The sequence below is a fragment of the Delphinus delphis genome, chromosome 15, assembly GCF_949987515.2.
Source record: "Delphinus delphis chromosome 15, mDelDel1.2, whole genome shotgun sequence".
NCBI classification, from domain to species: domain Eukaryota; kingdom Metazoa; phylum Chordata; class Mammalia; order Artiodactyla; family Delphinidae; genus Delphinus; species Delphinus delphis.
The window spans coordinates 58,036,410-58,049,410 of NC_082697.1; the positions used below are offsets into that span (position 1 = coordinate 58,036,410).

The window sequence follows — 13,001 nt, forward strand, 5'->3', positions numbered from 1 at the left end:
TCTTGAGCCTGTGTAGGCTTTCCTTCCCCTCTCAGAAACCCCGTTTCTTAGAACTTATCAAAGTGCTACACAAGATTAAACACAAGCCCCAGAAAGAAATCTTGGCTTTCTCTTTGGTGTTCTGCCGCCGGGGTTTGGTTTTCCAGAGATTTGTTTGCGGGTGTGGAAGAACTTCTCAGAATTAAGGCTAAAAATTTCTTGGAAATTTCTTGGAACTACTTTAGATTATTAGTAACGAGGTTGTGGGAGAGTCAGTTCCTCCATGTAGGATGACTAGAAAGAACTAGTGTGTGCAGTTCCTGTTTAAGCCCCTGAAGAAGTGAGACTTCAGAAGAAGGTCCCGCTGCCCCTGGGGCGGCTGCCACTCTCTTCTTTCTGGGAGCCTGTCTTCCCACTTTCCCCGAAGCGCATCTCTAACTTTCCTCCCTGCCTCTCCAAAAGAGAAGCATGAATAGAAAGTTCAAGGTCGCCTGGTGGAGCTGAAAGTACTGGTTCTCCAGAAGGGCCGGCAGGCTCCCCCTTCCTGTTCTGACATGTCTGCTTTAAGTAAATCCATATGCATCCCAACCCCTCGAAAGACAACCTTGCCCTTGGTTACAAAGCTTCAGAAAACTGGCCGAGCTGTCCCCTGCAACTTCACTTCTCCGCAGTTAGGGCTTCGAACCTCAATTGCAAATGTGGCAAAATGTTTTCAAAAGCAGTTATACATTTAAGAACAAAATCTAGTGAAAAGAACCTGACCCAAACAAGGATCCCTGTTTCCCCTCCACCCCGTGATTCATTCTGATTTCATTCTTTGATTTGATTAATTCATTTCAGAAATATAGTATATACCATAAGCATATGATTTCTTTAAACCCAAACAGGACATGATAAAATGAAAAATAAGACTACTTGGCCCCAGAAGTGACCATGGTTAACAGTTTCTTGCATTTCCTTCCAGAAATGTTTTGCTTGTCTGTCTTTACGCCCGGGGTTATACCATATGTGTGATGCTACATCTTGCTGTTTTCACGTATTGACAAGTCAGTGTTACGTGTAAGCACATGTCAGTCGACCTAACGCTCATGCACTGTTGTGTGGTATTTTATCATATGGACGGAACAAAAAAGTCTTTTATAACGTTTTGTATTGATGGACATTTGAGTCATTTCCAGTGTCTTGCTCTTCCATTGTCAAAGTGAACCTCCTCGGGGTATCTTTGTGTAAGTGTGCAAATCTCACGTGTCTATGGGATAAATTCCCAGCGGTGGATCTGCTGAGTCAAAGGGGAGGTTTTTTCATCTTAATATATGTAGTCCCAACATGCACTCTGGAAAAAGTGCCCCAGTTCACGCTGCCACCCACTGCCTGCAACTGCTTTCATTCTTTTTTTTTTTTTTTAACATCTTTATTGGGGTATAATTGCTTTACAAAGGTGTGTTAGTTTCTGCTTTATAACAAAGTGAATCAGTTATACATATACATATGTTCCCATATCTCTTCCCTCTTGCATCTCCCTCCCTCCCACCCTCCCTATTCCACCCCTCCAGGCGGTCACAAAGCGCCGAGCTGATCTCCCTGTGCTATACGGCTGCTTCCCACTAGCTATCTACCTTACGTTTGGTAGTGTATATATGTCCATGCCTCTCTCGCGCTTTGTCACAGCTCACCCTTCCCTCTCCCCATATCCTCAAGTCCGTTCTCCAGTAGGTCTGTGTCTTTATTCCTGTCTTACCCCTAGGTTCTTCGTGACATTTTTTTTCTTAAATTCCATATATATGTGTTAGCATACGGTATTTGTCTTTCTCTTTCTGACTTACTTCACTCTGTATGACAGACTCTAGGTCTATCCACCTCATTACAAATAGCTCAATTTCGTTACTTTTTATGGCTGAGTAATATTCCATTGTATATATGTGCCACATCTTCTTTATCCATTCATCTGATGATGGGCACTTAGGTTGTTTCCATCCCTGGGCTATTGTAAATAGAGCTGCAATGAACATTTTGGTACCTGACTCTTTTTGAATTATGGTTTTCTCAGGGTATATGCCCAGTAGCGGGATTGCTGGGTCATATGGTAGTTCTATTTGTAGTTTTTTAAGGAACCTCCATACTGTTCTCCATAGTGGCTGTACCAATTCACATTGCCACAAGCAGTGCAGGAGTGTTCCCTTTTCTCCACACCCTCTCCAGCATTTATTGTTTCTAGATTTTTTGATGATGGTCATTCTGACTGGTGTGAGATGATATCTCATTGTAGTTTTGATTTGCATTTCTCTAATGATTAATGACGTTGAGCATTCTTTCATGCGTTTGTTGGCAGTCTGTATATCTTCTTTGGAGAAATGTCTATTTAGGTCTTCTGCCCATTTTTGGATTGGGTTGTTTGTTTTTTTGTTATTGAGCTGCATGAGCTGCTTATAAATTTTGGAGATTAATCCTTTGTCAGTTGCTTCATTTGCAAATCTTTCCTCCCATTCTGAGGGTTGTGTTTTGGTCTTGTTTATGGTTTCCTTTGCTGTGCAAAAGCTTTGAAGTTTCATTAGGTCCCATTTGTTTATTTTTGTTTTTATTTCCATTTCTCTAGGAGGTGGGTCAAAAAGGATCTTGCTGTGATTTATGTCATAGAGTGTTCTGCCTATGTTTTCCTCTAACAGTTTGATAGATTCTGGCCTTACATTTAGGTCTTTAATCCATTTTGAGCTTATTTTTGTGTATGGTGTTAGGGAGTGATCTAATCTCATACTTTTACATGTACCTGTCCAGTTTTCCCAGCACCACTTATTGAAGAGGCTGTCCTTTCTCCACTGTACATTCCTGCCTCCTTTATCAAAGATAAGGTGACCATATGTGCATGGGTTTACCTCTGGGCTTTCTATCCTGTTCCATTGATCTATCTTTCTGTTTTTGTGCCAGTACCATAATGTCTTGATTACTATAGCTTTGTAGTATAGTCTGAAGTCAGGGAGCCTGATTCCTCCAGCTCCGTTTGCCCACTCTTATTCAACATAGTTTTGGAAGTTTTAGCCACAGCAATCAGAGAAGAAAAGGAAATAAAAGGAATCCAAATCGGAAAAGAAGAAGTAAAGCTGTCACTGTTTGCAGATGACATGATACTATACATAGAGAATCCTAAAGATGCTACCAGAAAACTACTAGAGCTAATCAATGAATTTGGTAAAGCTGCAGGATACAAAATTAATGCACAGAAATCTCTTGCATTCCTATACACTAATGATGAAAAATCTGAAAGTGAAATCAAGGAAACACTCCCATTTACCATTGCAACAAAAAGAATAAAATATCTAGGAATAAACCTATCTAAGGAGACAAAAGACCTGTATGCAGAAAATGATAAGACACTGATGAAAGAAATTAAAGATGATACAAATAGATGGAGAGATATACCATGTTCTTGGATTGGAAGAATCAACATTGTGAAAATGACTCTACTACCCAAAGCAATCTACAGATTCAATGCAATCCCTATCAAACTACCACTGGCATTTTTCACAGAACTAGAACAAAAAATTTCACAATTTGTATGGAAACACAGAAGACCCTAAATAGCCAAAGCAATCTTGCTTTCATTCTTAAATCCAGTCTTAGGCTACAAGACTGATTGTAGCCCTGCCTCTGTTTTCAGCCATGCAATATGAGATGATTCTGCCTGCTCAGGGGTCTGGAGGCTTCTTTGTTAAAAATTCTCCAGGTTGCTTTCTGCCCTGTAGAGATGGTTGCTAAGTAAATATAAATGATGACCATGAGTCTAGGCTAACTAAATACACACTGGCCTGGTAAGAAATCATCTCTTTCTTCCTTTTTTTTTTTTTTTAAACACACAGTTGTGGGCTTCCCTGGTGGCGCAGTGGTTGGGAGTCCGCCTGCCGATGCAGGGGATATGGGTTCGTGCCCCAGTCCGGGAAGATCTCACATGCCGCGGAGCGGCTAGGTCGGTGAGCCATGGCCGCTGAACCTGCGTGTCCGGAGCCTGTGCTCCGCGATGGGAGAGGCCACAACAGTGAGAGGCCCGTGTACTGCAAAAAAAAAAAAAAATCAATAAACACACAGTTGTAATTTTATTATAACATTTGTATAAGGACCGCTTTGTAATTTTTTAAATTGAAATATAATTGACATTTAAGATGACATTACTTAAGAAATCAGTTCTTTAGGGTCATCAGGGCTTCTCTGAGCTCAGGAACTAATGGGTTAAGGAGAAAAGCTTGGTCCTTATTTCCGCTCCCCCATCTTTGGAACAAGGCAAGTGTAAATATAAACAGAGCCGGATGTCTCTGCATAGCCACCCCTCTGTTTGCAGAAGGCTTTGCAATTACTTACTTCTCCCATCCTGCCTGGGCTCCAGGGGTAGAGTGAGGTTATCCAGTGCTGGGGGTGTCACCGTGCCGACAGTGGCCCAGGCCTGCTGCCTCACGGGTTGGGGAGTGGGCAGGGGGGCACAGCTGGAATGCCCAGTGTCTTCTTGCTGGTCCCAGGGTCGGGATACGTGACGCTGGGCCAGTTGGGACTGTGGAAGTCAAAGGCGGCACCTGAACGCAGCCATCCACCCCTTGGCAGTGTCTCCCCCTCGACAGCCCCTGGTGGTGGGGACATTCTCTCAGCTGTGCCCCGGAGGGCAGCTGCTCTGGGGCCTTGGGTGAAGAGGGCTCGCTGCCCCCCTGTCCTCGCCTGGGCCAGAGATGTGACCTGAAGAGTGAGCCTTAGCGTGACTCGAGAGAGGGAAAGGAACCCGCCCGCCCCGCTCCTCACCACCTGCTAGCTCAGATTTGGCCCCGCAGATGCCCAGCATCTTGAGGTCATCCTTCGTTTTCCCTTTGCTCTCCCACACCCACAGGGCTGCTCTGCCTCCAGAACACACCCCACCATCTTCCCCCGCCACCAGCATCTCTTCCTAGATTGTGGCAGCAGCATCAGCGGCGTTCCCTGGCTTCCAGCCTCGTTCCCTCCCTTCCATGCAGCCAGAGGCATCTTTCTAGAACATAAGTCAGGTCATATCTTGCCCCTGCCTGTAGCCCTCCAGTACGCTTCCCGTTGCGCCCGAAACAAAATCCAGATCTCTCGCTCTGACCTTGTGTGATCATTGTGGGATGGGCCCCAGCTGGCCTCTCAGACGCAGCCACCCCCGCCTTCGTGCTGTCCCTGCCCTGGCTGTACCACCCCTGCTGCTCCTCCAAGTCAGCGCTTCTCAAGGTTTTGGCCTCAGGATTCCTTCTTCTTTTTTTTTTTTTTTTTGGCCGCATGGCATGTGGGATCTTAAGTCCCCCACCAGGGATCGAACCCACGCCCCCTGCAATGGAAGCTCGGAGTCCTAACCACTGGACCGCCAGGGAAGTCCCAGGACCCTTCATACTCTTTGAAAGGTATTGAGGAACTCACAGAGCTTCAGTTTGTATGGATCATGTTTATTGATATTTCAGGTATTGGAAATTAAAACTGAGAAATACTTTAAATATTTACTTATTCGTTTAAAAAATAATAATAAGCCATCCTATGTAAAAATAAATAACATAGTTCTTTATGAACAATCACTGTTTTCCAAAACAAAAAAAGTTTATATTTTTGCAAGTCTCTTTAATATCTGGCTTAATAGAAGACAGCAGAATTCTCGTATCTGCTTCTGCTTTCAACCTGTTGTGAGAGCCTGGGCTCTAGAAAACTCCTCTGTGTACTCCTGGGAGAATGAGTGTAAAAGGAAAATGCCAACATTATTTTTATGAAAGTTCTGACCCTGGGACGCCCCCCAGGGGTCCCCAGACCATGCTTTGAGAACCACTACCCTAACTCACTGTGCTCTCTCCTGCCCCAGGGCCTTTGCATTGAATGTTCTTCCCTACATCTGTGTGTGGCTACTTCCTGCCAATCACTCAGGCTTCAGTCTGCGTGCCACCTGCTCAGAGAGGCCTTTCCTGATCCCCACCCCCACCCCCAGCCCCCCCGCATCATTAGCCTGGTTTATGTTCTCCGTGGCCCTGGGGCTCCGTACCTAATTGACGTATTTGTGTACCTTCCTCCCCCATGGAGAGGGTCACTTCCACGGGGACCTGGAGTGTCCCCTTCACCGCTGTACCGCAGCGCCTAGCACGGTACCTTCATTCAGTCTTCACTGCGTAAGGAGTGAGGCTTTGTTCTTATTCTCCGCACAGCCTCAGAGCAGATCCCGCCAGATGCCTTCTCCCTGTGCGGACACCACGGAGACGAGCAATTCCCACAGGGGCCCCAGACGTTGGGTGGTTTAGGCTGAGGCACTTTGACAAGGGAACACGAGGGAACGGCAGCCCCCAGATCTTCAGCAGCATTCCTCGGCTTAACTTCTGTCACAAAGAGAGTGAGATGTGCGTCCCGGGCACCCGGGTGATAAGACTTGGGTTGGTTGCACGTCAGTTTCATCGCGCTCACCTTGCTCAGAGTTTGCTGGAGGGGTCATCGGAAGCCCGGCCCAGCTTGGCCTCCAATGCTGTGGCACCCATAGCCGCCATCCGGGTATTGCTCTGTGTCCCTTGCCATAGGCCACACTGTTGCAACATCCCAGGCCGGGTGGGATCCTTGCTCCTGCCTGGGAACAGTTCACAGGGGAAGAAACAGTGCTGGCCACCGGCCTCTGGGAGATTGCGGGAAGAGGCAGCTCTACTGTGACACATCTTCCAATTTTATCTGCAGGTCCAAGTAATTGTCACAGAGCCATTTGTCTCCCCCTTTCCAAGCTATACATGATTATATTTGATGAAAATATACCTTTCATTTCCTTGGAAGAGATATTAAAGTAGAATATAAATCAGGACTAATAGGCGAGTAGCCACTTTGGTATATTTTTCTTCCTCCATTTGGCTTGGAAAGAAACCACAAATTCTGTTTATTGGCCGGCTTTATGTTTATGGCTCTCGCCCCCATAGAATGTTCAGCTCCACGAGGGCAGAGGCCGGTGTGCGCATGGCCGGGGAGGGAGGGGTCAGCAGTGACGGGCGTGCCTGGCGGGCAGGCGCGGCCGGCTCTAGGGTCCGGCTCTGAGGTGCGGTGCTCCATGGCTGGTGGCCTCGAGGGTTTGTTCCACTGACGCACGGTGACGGCTGATTGCCAGAATCTGCCAAGGCAGGGCGGGGTGTTGAAAACTAGCCCACAGTGCAGTCTTCCCATGAACACCCGTGGACCAGCAGACCCCAGAGCAGAGGCTATTCCCGGAAGTAAGCCTGGGCATCAGGGGGCAGTGGGCTGCAGTCCACGGGCCGGGGCTCTGGCCTTCCTGACCCCTTCTGGGCTCCTTCTGGCCCAGAGGCTGCTCACAGGCGTTCACCTGGGGGTGGGAGGGCTGGTGACAGAACACCACCGTCCCTCTGGCTCGGGTCCTACCCAGGCCCTTCCTAATTCTTACCCAAACAGAAGGGCTCTTAGAACCCAGCGTGTTACGGGGATTGGAGTGGGACAGCCAAGCAGGTTGACACCCACTGGCCCTTACTGACGAGGGCTCAGTGACATGTTTAAAAAAGTGACCCTTCCCCAGCTGAGGACAGTCAGCTGCCTCCCACCAGCCTTTTAGCTCCAGGGAAAGGACGGTCTGCCTCTTTCACTGCCCTCTACCCTGTTCAGGATAGTCCTGTTGCAGTCTGGCCCCTGCCCCCTTTCCACAATCAGCTCCTCTCTCTTCTCTGTCCTGGGCTCTCTTTGCAGATAATAAAACAACCCAGCATTTCAGCCCCATTGGCTTTCTGTCTGCACCTCGCGAGGGCCAGGCGCGTCCTATTCAGGACCTCTGTCCTCGCGCTGCCCTGTGGCTGGAGCCTGAAACCCTCTGTGAGGCTGGTGCCTTCTCAGCGTTCAGCGCTCTGCTCACGTTCCTCTTCGGAGGCCTCCCCAGGGGCCCCGCCCACCCCAGTCCCCCTCTGTGCAGCAGCTGGGTTTTAGTTTTTCAATTGAGGTGAAATTAACCATTTGACAGTATACAACTCAGTGGCATTTAGTACCTTAACAGTCTTGTGCCACCATCCCCTCTACTAGTTCCAAAACATTCTCCTCAGCCCCAGTCAACGCTGTACCCACTAAGCCGTCACTCCCCATCCCCGCTCCCCCCAGGCTTCTGGCACTCACTCATCCACTCTGTCTCTGGATTTATCTCTTCTGGATATTTCATACAAACCCTACAATGTGTGACCTTTTGTTTCTGGCTTCTTTAACTTAGCATGATGTTTTGGAGGTTCATCCACATTGTGGCGTATGTCAGAGCTTCATCCCTTTTCGTGGCCGAATAACAGCCCATTGTGTGGATAGACCTCCTTTGATTTATCCATTCTTACACCTGTTGGTGGCCATGGGGGTTGTCTCCACCTTTTAGCCAATGTGAATAGTGCTGCTACGAGTGTGTGTGTATGAGTTTTTGTTTGAACACCAGTGTTCAGCCTTTTGGGCCATCTACCTAGGAGTGGAATTGCTGGGTCGAATAGGAATTTAACTTTTTGAGGAGCTGCTTTCCCACAGTCTTCAGAGCCCTCACCTTTCACTGAAGTTGCCCACTTGTCTTCTTGTCTGCATCACTGCCCTGCGCTAGGATAGAAGGTTCTGGGGCCCTGTTCGTCCTGCCCTCGATGGCTGACACTTCATGAGCAAGCAGGTGCTCAGTGACTGTCGAAGGCGAAGGCGGGTGGGGACGTGGATTGGTAGCTGGAGGCTCGGACGGGTGAATTGTTCCCAGCAGACTGTGACTTACTTGCCTCGCTCGCACCTGGGTCTGGCTCCGGCCCCAGTCGGTAGGGGCTCGGGGTGCCAGTGGGAGAGTCAGCTTCCCTCACTTCTTATCCCACTGGATTCAGGGTGCCATCTCTCTCTGGGCAAACATCGGAATCACTGAGCACGAGGGCGAGCGCTGTGCTTTCCATAGGTGTGATCTTTGTCAAAGGCAAACAGAGCGGCCTTATCAGTCACTGACCCAGAATACTAAATAGTTCCGTGGAAAGGCAGTGCGGTTCCAGAGCCAGCCTTTGGCAGCTGAGGAACTGAGGAAGGATGCAAGATTACAGTGCCAGCCCAGCTGACCACAAAGCCTCGACTGACATCCGGAAGAAAAAAAAAGAAAAAGAAAGGGAGAAAAAAATCAATGTTTAATTCATAGACCTCAGTTCTGACTTCTCCCCTGGGGAGAACATACTAGGTGCTAATGTCATCTCATGGCAGTGTTCTCCAGAAACTAATTATTTAGGCCTGTTATTTTTCTTGTTTCTAATTATAAAACTGGAGCCAGCTCTCTCCTACCAGCTCGCCCCTTTCTGGAGCCACATGGGGAGGAGAGCCCTCCCCTCCCCGCTCCAGTCTCCCTAGTCCCATGTCAACCCCTCCCAGCCACCAGCTCCCTGGTCAGAGCCTCGGGCCACTGGGTTGGTGAGTTACAGAAACTTGAATCTGACCCCAAGAGGTCTTTGTTTTTTTTATTTAAAGCAAAATATATAGAGCTGCTAAGCACTTTATGCAGGGTTCTCATTTGATCTGCCTCAGAAGGAAGTTTTACCATTTTCCTCTTCTACATACGAGGAAGCCACCCACCCAAGGTCACACACACCCGATACCCATCCACAGCAAGGCTTTGAACACAGGCCTGCCCAGGTCACACCCTGAGCCCCCACTGCCACCACCGCCAGTCCCTTGCATTCCTGACTCAGTTTTGATGCTCCCGAAGTGACTTCTCCCCACCTGAGGCCTCAGTGGTATTGGGCAGAATCACATTGCTGGCTCCAACCCTCAGCATGTTTCAGACAGAAAAGTCCTCTGTTTCTGGAAGTGTGGGGTACAGTTTGACTGGAAGAATTAACTGTGCCAGGCACTTTGTATACATTAATTCTATCCTCCGCACAGCTCTGGAAGCAAGTAGCACTTGCTCTGCTGTACAGATAGGAAACAGGCTCAGACCAAGCCCACAGAGCTCCCACGCGTGGCCGAGATCCCTACCTCCACTTCCTGCCTCTGAAGACCACTTGCTTCAAGGCTGGCTTGGTGATGGCTGAGCAGCTCCACCTGACGGCTCTGCCATGTGAGAGGTTGGCAGGACAGAGCCTCAGGAGAGAGGGGACTCTTGGGTGGCCCTGGCCCAGGCAGATCACTCCGCATCCCTGTCTTCTGTGTGACACACCTGCTCCCGAGTCCTCCCACTCCAAGCCTGCCTCCACTGGATCAGGGACAAACCTGCAAAGCTGTGATGCAGAAAGACACTCTTCTCCCAGAGCCACCGCTTCCAAACCAGGCTAGGGGTCAGGGTCACTCAAAGGCCATCCTCGTAGAAATTTGTTCCTGATCTTTCACGAACAAAAAGCAGAAACGAGATTTCAGAATCCTGCCTGAGCAAAAGTAGCAGGATTTGTGCTTCTTTCAAAGCTGTCTGGCAATTGTGTCTAAGAGATCAGTCTTCAAGTGGCTGAGCTGAGTCCATGAGGTTCCTGCTTGCCAGACTGCTTCTCGGTGTCCCCAGGGCAGCTGTGAAGAGAGAGCCTGAGGATACTGCCAGGCTGGGAGCACACAGGCCTCGGAAGGAACCACGTTTCCAAACCAGGGCCCACAGTGTTTCCCCCTGGAATGTGCACCCCCCGACAGACACTTTCCCAGTAGACACACCAGCACTTGTCTGAGGAGCCCTCTTGTGAAATGAGCACTCAGTAGGCAGAGCCAGCCATCGTGCTCCAGACAGGCTTTTCCGGGGGGCGCGGAGGCTGGAAGGAGAACAGAGTTCCGAGGAACTGAGTGTTGCTTCACTTCTTGAGGTCATTACCCACCTCAGATGATGAAGCAGCTGGGTGCCCTGGAGCCTTCTGGCAATGACAGTGCATCAGGGAGTGTGTTGCCGGCAGAGAAAAGCTTGGGAGCCCAGGCAGTGGGGTGTGGGAAGAGACCAAAACCCCAGCTTCACGCTGCCATTTGACCTTGGCTACACCTTGGATCGTTCTGTGGGCTCAGGCAGGCCCACACGGGGCAGCCTCGCTGGTAGCACAGGACAGGCAGGCGTGTTCCAGAGCAAGCAGCACAGCTACTCGTGTGCATGCCTGTCCCCGCGCCCAGAACGCAGCTCCTGTCACTTCTCGACTCCGGACTTCTTAGTATAAGTGAAGTACGTTTATTGCAGAACAATTGGAAGGATGGAAAAGTACCAAGAAAAGATAGAAAGGATAGACTGTCCGGTGTCCTGCCCCATTGTTCTTTCTGTTCATCCTTTGTGGGGTTTCTTTTCTCAGCAGCAGTGCTTGCCCAGGTGAGAGTCAGCGAAGGAGGCGGCTTAGCACAGCCCTGGAACAGACAGTCAGGTTCAAGTCCTGGCTCCACCTCATCCTCGTTACGTGGCCTTGGGACAGTTAGTCACCCCTCTGGGCCTGTTTATCCATATAAAAAATGGGGATGATACACAGCAGTGTGAATGTACTTAACACGACTGAACTGTGTGCTAAATAATATTTAAGGTGGTACATTTTATGTTATGTGTATTTTACCACAATTAAAAAGGAAAAAAAAGAGGATGGAAATGTCACCTACCTCATTAAGCTCCCGTGAGCATAAAGTGAGTTAATTCACATAAGTACCTGGAACGATTGCCTCCCCATGTGCAGGGTGCTTTAAAGGTTATCTCAGTACTTTTTATGGTCGTTGTTATTAGTCAAGGCTGACCCTTGGGACCCCAAATAAGTTCCCTTTCTACACGTTAAATCAGTTTGCACAAAGTTAATAATCCAGGGGCCCCTCCTGCTGTAAATAACCAAAAAAAACCCCCGCAGTTGTACAGATTTGCTCATTTCAGAAAGGCTTTTATCAAGTGCTGATAAAACACCAGGGCAGAGTTTCCTTTCCCCTGCAGAAGGGCCATGAGATTTCTGGTCACATGATTTGCCTGAGGTCCCACAGCTCTAGAGGCAGAGCCAGGGCCAGAGACAAACAGAGACACGTCCCCTGCAGCCCCGGCCCCAGCACATACCCTGCACCAGATACTGGCTGCCATCATTGACTCCACGCCTGCCTGAGCCGGGCAGTTCCCACTGAGCCTCGCAACAGCCCTGTGGGGCTGGCGCCTTTCCTCAGTGTGCTGACCAGGAAACCGGAGCTTGGAGAAGGGGAGCACCTGGCCCGTCGGCTTCCCACTCCACAAACCCCTGTGTCTTCAGTCCTGAAGGTTATCCGGTGGCAGAACCCCTGAGGATCAGGTGTGCTTCAGGAACCCTGGGAACCATCGCTGTCTCCCGTTCCAGGAGCACAGAAACCAGCAGAGAATGTGACAGTGCTCTGTGGATGCAAGTCTCCACGTCTAAAGGGAAAGTCCATAAAGTTATTTGAAGAAACTTTCCAAGCTTTTTCCCATTGATGTTTTTTTCTGCTGAGTCATTTGTTTTATTAACTGCAAGTTATCATTAGCAGATAAGTGATTACAAATGCTAAGGATCGAAGGCTCGTTTGTGGGATAAAACTCAGAAACTGAGAAAATTCTAGCCCTTTGAATTCTAGACCACTTTGATTTGATTTGATTTTTTTTTTTTTGCCTTAAAATGTCTCCCAACTAGCTTGAGGAACCCCAGGGTTCCCCCTGGAACCGGGTTTGAGAACCACTTTACCACTTCCCAAGAATCAGTCATAGTGCCCACCTTGAGATCTAAGAGGATGAGATGCCAAGTAAGCGGCATTGCTTAGTGTGCAGACGGCTGGAAGGAGAGTTGTTAATTCACGAGGACCTGCAAAGCAGGAGAAGAACCAGAACAGAAGGTGGGGACGGGACACAATAATAGCACTCACAGGTTCACAGAGGCCTAAGTCATTGGGTCTTCCACTTGTCCTCTCCTCTGTGCCCTAGACGGCCCCCTCAAAGCACGGCAGCTCCTAGGGGCCAGGGTAGGAGACCACCAGGAGAGAAGGAATTGGGGGCGGGGGGCAGGTGAGGGAAGAACTGGCTTTTTTTTTTTTTTTTTAAGGACTTTAAACATTCCAAGGAAGTTACATGATGCATACACTAACTAGGGTCAGGAAAGGGAGGATCTTTCTGAGGTCTC

The 13,001-nt window shown here is 49.0% G+C and overlaps 1 protein-coding gene across 4 annotated transcripts in view; it reads left to right on the forward strand.

Moving 5' to 3' along the window:
• The window catches only part of CLEC16A (C-type lectin domain containing 16A), a 209,942-nt gene that overhangs the window by 157,668 nt on the left and 39,273 nt on the right, over positions 1-13,001 (forward strand). The gene's annotated exons all lie outside the window — the stretch shown is intronic.